At 52.8% G+C, this 9,835-nt stretch overlaps 1 pseudogene across 1 annotated transcript; it reads right to left on the reverse strand.

The window, feature by feature from the left end:
- Positions 1-509: 509 nt before the first annotated feature.
- LOC307177818 (E3 ubiquitin/ISG15 ligase TRIM25-like) lies at positions 510-6,504 on the reverse strand (annotated as a pseudogene). Its single transcript has 8 exons — positions 6,470-6,504; positions 6,276-6,323; positions 5,324-6,088; positions 3,179-3,274; positions 2,777-3,010; positions 2,344-2,511; positions 2,056-2,200; positions 510-1,059 (listed from the first exon to the last, which is right to left on the reverse strand). The product of its transcript is annotated as an E3 ubiquitin/ISG15 ligase TRIM25-like (transcript).
- Between the last annotated feature and the right edge of the window lie 3,331 nt (positions 6,505-9,835).

Below are 9,835 nucleotides of genomic sequence, written 5' to 3' on the forward strand. Positions count from 1 at the left end.
GACAGAACACCTCTACCCTGGTGGGTCAGGTGCCAACCCTCAGTCTGGCCAGCTGCGGGGGAGGAGCCGGAGAGAAGCCACCTGGTCAGAGCCCCGCCCATTCTCGGGCAACAAGGCCCTGGTGCTGAGTGGCCAGGACCAACCCGGAGAACCTCTGATGGGGTTTGGGAACTCAAGGGCGGGGGAGGCCGTGCATCCCGGCCAGCAACCTCCCCGCCGCCACGGAGGCCACAGGGCTGTCCCCAGTCCCGGGGGCTCTCCATTCTGGTTCAGAACCCTTCTCCCGTGACGGTGAGGCCAGAGGGGTCGGCCTGTTTTCTGGGATTCCCAGGACCTCTTGGGACCACTGGGCAGACGCCGCAGGTCAAGTCCAGGCAGCGGGTCGGGAGGCAGGTTCCCCGCCCACCCCTCAACCACGGGCCAGGGGTCCCTGCGGGCCGGCCACCCTCCCCAGCGCGCCCCTCCCAGCGGGCCAGCCAGCGCTTGAGTCCAGCTTCATTGGCCGCCGCCTACGCCCCCGGGCGCTGCTTGAGGGTGACCGAGGCGCCGCTGCCGACCATGTCCGCGGGGTAGAGCGCTCCAGGAAGGAGGCCAGGAAGCGGTAGATAAGGCTCACGCCGCCGCCACGCCATAGGAGAGGCAGCCGGTGCCGCAGTCGAGCGCCACGCCGAGCATGCGGTGGTAGCCGCCGTGCAGCACCGTCTGCGTGTTGTGTGCCACACGGAGAACTTGAGCGAGTCCCACTCCAAGCACCACGAGTAGGGGTTGCGGCCCAGCAGGTAGATGATGTTGTGGCGCGGGCGGCCGCTGAGCGTGGGGGATGCGGCGGTAGGTGACGCCCAGGCACGCCCACGAGTTGGACACCTCGGCCTCCCACTAGTGGCAGCCCTCTGCCAGGCCGCGCGAGCACAGCACCTGCGGCCACTGCTAGAAGCCGCCCGGGAAGGGGCTGCCTGCGGCGAAGGGCTCCAGGAGGATGCCCAGGTTTAGCACCGAGCGGGTCTCCTAGAACAGGAACAGCTCCTCACTGGCCGTGGCGGGGTCGAAGTTCAGGTTGCACTAACCTGGGGCAAGGGGGATGGGAAAGGAGGCCAGGGTCATTGGCCCCGGGCGCAGAGCGCTGGAGGCCCGGAGCGGGGAGGGGCCGAAGCCGCATGGCTTTTGCACAGAGGTCACCAAATGCTTCCACCCCCAGCTCCCAGAAGTGGCCCCTCTATACCCCCCTCTTTAAAAGTCTCCAACTGTGGCCCCCTGGGGGTGCTGACATAGTCTGGAGGAATGATGAGTTGGGTGCTGTCCAAAGGTCTGCCTTCCTAGAGAAGTTGAGAACCAAGAGTCCTCCTATCTGTCCCCCTCTCCCAAAACCCTAACATAATCTCCTTTTTTGTTTGTTCAGGGCACAAGATTGAGTGGGACTGAGGGAGGGTCAAGAGCTCCTGGAGCAGGTCGCTCAGAAGGGTTCATCAAAGGCAGTGCAACCTTAACCCTGGAGATCTCAGAGAAATCACCGGTGATTTCTTAGAGAATCACTTGGCCCCTAGCCCAGCCTGGGAGAGGGGCTGCAGGGACATTAAATGAAAAGGGAAATTGGCTGAGGAAGAAATGGGCTGGGTCGTCCAAGCTGGCTTGGCTAAAGTCCAGGGGAGGTCGGCGGGCGCCCAGCTGAGGGCAGAGGCTGTGCCATGTCAGGGCCACGGGGGCTGCAGAGCTGGCCTCTGGGTAGTGGGTGAGGCCTTGCCCACCCCTGGGGGTGGGACAGGATGGCCCTCTCCCCTTCCTATCAGGGCCTTGGAGTCAAGGGCCGAGTGCTTCTGAGGCCTCCAGCCCAGAGTGCGAGGCCAGGGCAGGAGAGAGCCGGCACCTCTCTGGAGCCCTGGCCTGAATGGAGGTGGGGCTCGGTAAGTCAAGGCACCCAAGGGCCCTGTTCCTTTCCTTCCCACCCCTGGGGCTGGAGCCCAGTACTGAGGACTCACACTTGAGAAGTGTTTCCCTGTCCACAGCGGGGGCAGCGCCTCACAGGAGCTCATCTTGATGCCTGGGGCTGGAGCCCAGTACTGAGGACTCACACTTGAGAAGTGTCTCCCTGCCCACAGCGGGGCGGCGCCTCACAGGAGCTCATCTTGATGCCTGGGGAAGATGGAGGGGCTTTGCTGAGGACACTTTCACAGCCCAGCATCTTTCCAGAGAGAGGCGTGGGCTTCTAGGAGGTTGAGTTACCTGGGGAGGGTGCACACAGACAGGCAGGGTTCTCTACAAGTGCCTGGAATCCCAACCGCTGCCCTGTAGGGCCGGCCCACACCCAGAATGCAGGTGAGTCTCCAGGAGGCCCAGGCAACCAGGTACTAACCAACCCTTCAGGAAGAGCTGGTTGATGAAGCTGAGACCCACGTCCACCAGCCGGGTCCGCAGCTCTGCCAAGGTCTCTGGCAGCTGGAGGAAGCTCTGCTCCTCACACTTGGTGCTCATCAGGGGTTCCATGCAGGCCAGGAAGTGCTTCAGCCTGGAGAACTCCTGCCTGCAGGGCGGGGCTGGCAATGCCATTTGTTAGCCAGGCCCCAAGCAGATTCCAGGAACTCCTGCTTATGCCAGGGGCTTAGCGGTCCCCAGAACCATGGGGCAGGTGGAAAAGCTGCCCATGTTCAAACCTGGACCTCTTTCTCCTCTCCTCCCGGTTTTCTGGACATCTTAGGTTAGGGATGTCAAAGGCACAGCCACTGTGGCCTAGTGGAGGTTGTGATGGGCGTGGGGCAGAGGTGGGGGTAGGGTGGGGCCTTGCCTGCAGAAATTGCTGGTCGCTCTGGTTGGCGAGCAGGGTGTGGAGCCAGATGCTGTCCCCCTCCAGCTTCAGGAGGTGGTTGTGGCTCTGCTGGATGGAGCCGCCCAGCTTCCCCAGGGCGGCCGCCTCCTCTTTCTCCATGAAATCCAAGACCTTCATCTGCATCTGTTTGACCTCCTGGATGATCTCCGAAAAGCAGGCGTTCACCTCATCCCGAGCTGTCTGGATCAATTTCTGGGGGGTGGAAGGGCGTATAGAGAGGCATCTCTGAGCCCCAAGCCGGTACCGCCATTGTCTTCTGCTTAGGCATCCCGTCTCTGTCCTCCTGGCCTCACCCCATTCCCTCCAAGCCCTGAGAGGTCCCCTCAGGCTGGGCTGGGGCTGGGGGTGGACCAACCTTACCGAGAGAAATGCCACCTGGCCCTGGGGCTTTTGGCTGTCAGAGGTGAAGACCGGCATCTGGCTCTTCACGTTGGCCTGGACCTTCTGAACCTTGACCTGGGGTGAGAGGGTGGGGTGCAAGAGGAGAGAGCCACTGATTCAGAGAGATGCCCCAGCAGAAGCGCTTCTGTAAGCAGCCCCACGTCAAGCCCAGAAGGGACGGACCTCTTACATTCTTTTTTTTTTTTTTTTTTAAAAATCAGTTTTATTTAGTTAGTTATTTTTTGGCTGTGCTGGGTCTTCGTTGCTGCGTGCGGGTTTTCTCTAGTTGCGTTGAGTGGGAGCTACTCTTCATGGCGGTGCATGGGCGTCTCATTGCGGTGGCTTCCCTTGTTGCGGAGCACGGGCTCTAGGCGCACAGGCTTCAGTAGTTGTGGCTCGCGGGCTTAGCTGCTCCGCGGCGTGTGGGATCATCCCGGACGAGGGATCGATCCCACGTCCCCTGCATTGGCAGGTGGATTCTTCTTAACCACTGTGCCACCAGGGCAGTCCTCACCTCTTACATTCTTAAGAGGTTTGAATGAGAATGAGGATGGACAGAGCTGAAGGGTAGATGGCCCAGGGCCACCCCTCTTTTTCTTTTCTTTGGCCAAGTGGCATGGCATGCGAAATCTTAGTTCCCCGATCAGGGATCGAACCCATGCCCCTGCAATGGAATTGCGGAGTATTAACCACTGGACCACCAGGGAAGTCCCTGAGGGCCACCCCTCTGCTCCTGTTCTCTCACTCCCTGAGAGACTCTCTCCTCGTTCTTAGGTATCAGGTTCTTTGTCTCTGACAGTGATGACCATTGGGTTTCAGATCACAAGAAGCTGCTGTGGAGGGTTCAGTGACTTGAGAAGCCTGAGAGGCAGTGGGGCGAGGAGGGGCCCATCAGATATGGAGCACTTGGCTCCCTGGGCAGCGCTGCCAGGCCCAGGCAGCATTATGTTTCCAAGTTCCACATAAGCCTTTAGTCTCACCTGTTCCAGAGGTGGGCATTGTCATGTTTTACAATCTACTATAGGACAGTGCTATTCCAAGGGCCTGTCTATGAACTGTTGCTGACCCACAACAAAAGAAGAAGCTCCTGCCAGACTGTAAATCAACGCGCTGCTTCCTTTGTCGAGAAAGTCTTGCTATGAAAAAAGCATCAGCTGAACGGAAGAGTGTGATGAGTTGGCTTACCTTCCGGCACAAGCTCCATTCTTGCCAGGGACCATCAACAGGTGGCTACACTGGAACAGCACAGTTCTAGAATATACGTGATAGAACGTCTAAAATATAAGTATTCCATTATAAAAGCAATACAAATACAGTAAACAAAATTTTAAAATAGAAAAAAGGGGGCTTCCCTGGTGGCACAGTTGTTAAGAATCCACCTGCCAACGCGGGGGACATGGGTTCGAGCCCTGGTCTGGGAAGATTCCCACCTGCCGCGGAGCAACTAAGCCCGTGCGCCACAACTACTGAGCCTGCGCTCTAGAGCCTGCGAGCCACAACTACTGAAGCCTGTGTGCCCTAGAGCCTGTGCTCCACACAAGAGAAGCTACCGCAATGAGAAGCCCATGCACCACTATGAAGAGTAGCTCCCGCTCGACACAACTAGAGAAAGCCCGCATGCAGCAATGAAGATGCAGCGCAGCCAAAAAATCAATCAATCAATCAATAAGAAAAAAGGAAGGGATTCACCCAACTGAACATGACATGTTTGTATTTTGATATGTTCTCTTTCAGCCTTTCCTTTTTCTGTGCAAAAAAAATTTAAATAGGATTCATCACAAATAATTTTGGATCCTTATTCATTCAACTTGCCATCACTTTTCATGTCCTGGCAGGACCCTCGTGACCATCTTTTTTTTTTTTTTTTGGCCACGCAGCACCGCATGTGGGAGCCTCGTTCGCAGACCAGGGATGGAACCTGTGCCCCCTGCAGTGGAAGTGTGGCGTGTCAACCACTGGACCACCGGGGAAGCCCCATCGTGACCATGGCTGTAATGGCTGCATAACTTTCCTCCGAGGAAAGGGGTGCCCAGAGCTTCTGAGAGACCTTCCCTTTCTGCGGAGGACTCCCGAGTGCCCTGGCTCCTCCCCTCCCCCCCCCCAGCCCCCCAGCTCCGGCCTCACCTCCTTGCCGGCACACTCCTCCTCCAGGGGGATGGTGTCGTGGTTCTTGTGCTCCTTCAGCAGGCAGGCCCCGCACACGCAGCAGCCTTCCGTGCGGCAGTACAGCCTCTGTCGCTTGCGGTGCTTCCGGCACAGCCGGCTCTGGAGGTCCCACACGGGCTCCAGCAGCTGGTGGCCCTGGAACACCTGGTCCCCGAAGTGGCTGCGCAGGTGCTTCTCGCACAGGGAGGCCATGCACCGCAGGCACGACTTGACTGACTTGAGCTCCTCTGGGGCACAGAAGTCGCAGGGCATGTCTCTGGGCCCCCGACCAGGTTCTGTGAGGACCCCAAGGCCTGGCCCTTAGCCTGGGTGAAACAGGTCACCATCTCCTCCAGGATGACGTTCTTGCAGAGGCGAGGCCTGGAGCGGAAGATCTCTCGGCACTGGGGTCAATAGAGCGTCTCTCCCACAGCTGCCTGGTGGTCCCAGAAACCCTGGAGGAAGGTCCTGCAGAAGTTGTGCCCGCAGGCGGTAGTGACCGGGTTGCGGAACACCTCCAGGCAAATGGGGCAGAGGACTTGGTCCTCCAATGTGGGGAGGCTGTTGTTGTCATTCATCAGGAACTGGCCTTGGGGAGGTCTTGAGGGCTGGGCAGGGGGCTGCAGGGCTGGGACTTGGTCCTGGACTGGCCCTGGGAAGATAGAGCAAAGCTGTGTTGAAGCCAAGGCAGGAGTTGAGGGGCCCTTTGAGAGACACACCAGTTCTTCTCTCGGAAGCAGCTGTCTGCCCACGGGGTAGAGGGACCGTGCCATCGGTCAGCCCACATGGGGGCATAAATTGGGGCCTGTGTTCTCCTTGTCGCTGTTCTAATTCCTGGACAAGAAGGTGGATGGGAGGAAGAAGACACATCGTGACAAGGGAAAGGAGCCGCTTCCTTGGCCCTTCAGAAGAAAGGTCAAAACACAAGTACTTACGTGAAACTCTCTGCATGTCAAGAAGAGCCAGAGGCTTGGCTGCCCTATGGAGGGAGAAAAAAGAACCCTGGGGCGTTCAGGCATAGGGGCCTTGCCCGCACTTCACCAGTGCGGGGAGGATCCCCGTCAGTCCCGTGTGCCCTCACCCCAGCCCCTTACATCTCTTGAGGTTTGATGACCACCTTCTCACCTTTCCCTTTGGCTGCTGTTCTGCGGTCTCCCCATCAAGTTGGCCCCCCTCCTCGAGACTGCCTGCAATTTTGCTCCCTGATGTCACAGTTCAACCGTGACCAGCCCCAGCATTCTGCTTCTGATGTCAGCAGGGCAAAAGGTGTGCCACCAGACACGCTGCAATGCTGATGCGTTCTGCCCGCCCAAGAGATTCTTTGCTCCAGAGGCTTCATCCCAGGAGGCGGAGCCACTGCTGCACCTGGGGCCCCTTGCAGTGGACTTGGGGGACTCGCATTACCAACCAGAGAGGGAAGATGGCAACTAAGTGGCAGTGGGATCTTGGGCAACTGGTTTAATCTCTCAGGACCATGGTTCTCTTGTGAATCGACAGGGCTGTCGTAGAAGATACTTCAAGGCTCCTTGATCTGAAGTTGAGTGAGCCAATCACTATCTGATTGGTCATCCTAAAGACTGTCGCTTCCCACTGCGGTTCTGATCCTCAGAAGGAAAAAAGGGATGAATGAAGCGGAAGACTCTTTTCACTCTGATAGCTTCTTGTCAGTGTTTCTGTTTCCCAGTCCTTCCAGCCCAACACGATACATGCCCTGAAAAGTTTACAATATTTCACTCTTTTCCTCCAAAAAGTTAGCTTGATCCCACTTATTGGATAGGAGTGGTAAACAGAAGGCATCCTTTTCTCATTTCCTTATCTCAGAGGAAACATTTTCAGCATTTTTCCATTAAGTATGATGTTTGCTGTTAAGTTTTTTGTAGATACCTGTATCACATTCTGTAGCCTCCCTTTCCCTCCTGGTTTGCTAAGAGGTTTTGTCTGGAATCGTTGTTGACTTTTATCTAATTCTTCTTCTGCATCATTTGAGATGATTATAAGCTTTGCCTCTTATTCTGCTGGTGTGGTGAATTTATATTTATTGATTTTCAATTATTAAACGAACCTTGCATTCTGGAATGAACACTTCTTGGACATAACATGCTGGGCTTTTTATAGATGCTGGATTCAATTTGCTACTATTTTCTTAGGATTTTTGCAACTATGATCACGAATGAGATTGGCCTGTAATTTTCCTTTTATGGTATGTCCCTATCAAGTTTTGGTGTTAAGGTATGATAGCTTCATAAAATAAGTTGGGAAGTGTTATCACTTATGTGGAATAATAAGATGGATATTACTTCTAACTTAAATGTTTGGTAGAATTCACTGGTAAAACCACCTAGGACTGGAGACTTCCCTGGCGGTCCAGTGGTTAAGACTCCATGCTTCCACTGCAGGGGATGCGGGTTTGATCCCTGGCCAGGGAACTAAGACCCCACATGCCGCTCAGACAAAAAAAACAAAAACAAAAAACCCCACCTAGGCCCAGAAAATCTTTTGTGGAAAGGTTATTAATTACATATTCAATTCCTTTCAGAAATTATGTTGTCTATTTATTCCTGTGTCAATTTTGGTAAATGGTGTTTTCCTAGGAATTTGTCCATTTCCTCTAAATTTAAAAATTTGGGGGGTATAAAGTTGTTCATAATATCCACTTATTTTTTTTTCTTTTTTTTTTTTTTTGGCCGCACTGTGTGACTTGTGGGATCCTAGTTCCAGACCAGGGATTGAACCCAGGCCCTCGGTAGTGAAAGGCAGAGTCCTAACCACTGGACCACCAGGGAATTCCCTATCCACTTATAATTTTTCACATAACATGAAATTGGCATTTTCACCATTTTGGTGTACAGTTCAGTGGTACTGAGTACACTCACAATGCTGTGCCACCATCACCACTATCTACACACAAAACTTCTTCATCACCCTTGACAGAAACTTTGTAACCACTAAGCAATAATTTCCCATCCCCCCTCCCTCCAGCTCCTGGTAACCTCTAATCTACTTTCTATCTCTATGATAACTCTATTTTTCTATCTCTATTCTAGATATTTTGTATGAGTGAAATCATACCATATTTGTCCTTCTGAGTCTGGCTCATTTTACTTAATGTTTTCAGGGTTCATCCATGCCATAGCGTGTATCAGAATTTCATCCCTGTTGATGGCTGAATAATGTTCCTGCTGTCTCTATATAAACACATTTTGTTTATCCATTCTTCTGTTGATGGACATTTGGGTTGCTTCTACCTTTTAGCTATTGTGAGTAATGCTGCTATGAACATGGGTATACAAATATCTGTTTAAATCCCTGCTTTCAATTCCCTTGGCTATATCCCTAAGAGTGGCACTTATAATCCTTATAAAGACTGTAGGATCTGTAGTGGTGGCTCCCTTTCACATTCCAGATATCCTTTGTATTTTCTTTTTTCTTGATGAGATAAACTCTCTAGGAGTTTATGCATTTTATTAACCTTCTAAAAGAATCAGCTCTGGGTTTTGATGGTTGTATTGTATGTTTGTTTGTTTTTTATGTCATTGATTTCTGCTCTTCTCTTTATTATTGCTTTTACTTCTTTGGGTTATTCCTTCCTTTTACTTTCTTTATGTTGAATTTGCTTTTAAGTTCCTGAGATGGTTGTTTATATAACAATTTTTAGCATTTCATCCTTGTAAATACATATGTGACAAAATTCCTAGTAGTATTATGGATTTGCCTATTTCTCCTTTTAGTTCTATCAATTTTGAGGCTAGAACATTAGATATGAGTTAGATTTGGAGCTGCCAAATTTGACTTGGGGAAAATAAACACAGAGGAGGTAAGAGTCACAAAAGCAAGCCCACGAGGGCAAAAGGTACAACTCACAAGGGCAAAAGCGCATGGAAAACAATGATCTCAATGAAAATATTTTTACGTGAAAATGAAAATAGAAAAACGATTGAATTGCATTGTATAGAAAGCTGACCAAGGAATTAAACTGGCTAAATAGAGTAACAGTTCACTCCAGGGGAAAGCTTCACTGATGAAAATCCTCCTGTGTGGCGTGATTCTTATTAAAAATTTAGCTCTGGGCTGCCACCTGGGCTTTACGACGGAGCGGATTCAGTCTAACTCAAATAACCTGTTGTAAACAGCGCCGTATGGAGCCTCCAGCAAGCTCCAACAGGAGACTCACCGTGCAGACTCCAGGGTGTTGGAACAGAACCATGACTCCTTTTACAGGTAACTCTTCTTCTGTGGAGGAATAGCTCCAGCTACCTAATCAGGGGCATCAAGTGACCATGTGGCCTGAGCTGCCCATCACAACCCACCCAGCCAATCTGAGGAGTAATTAACACAGCCCAGAAATAGACGTGCCTGTCTCTCAGACCTGGGAACAATGACTGTTTGCAGTGTCTTGTGTTGCGGGGAGGATACGATCATCTTTGTGTAAAGGGTAGCTGCGTCTTGGGACTTCTCTGGCGGTCCAGTGGTTACGACTCTCCGCTTCCGCTG

Source organism: Stenella coeruleoalba (assembly GCF_951394435.1).
Source record: "Stenella coeruleoalba genome assembly, chromosome: 19".
Taxonomy (NCBI): domain Eukaryota; kingdom Metazoa; phylum Chordata; class Mammalia; order Artiodactyla; family Delphinidae; genus Stenella; species Stenella coeruleoalba.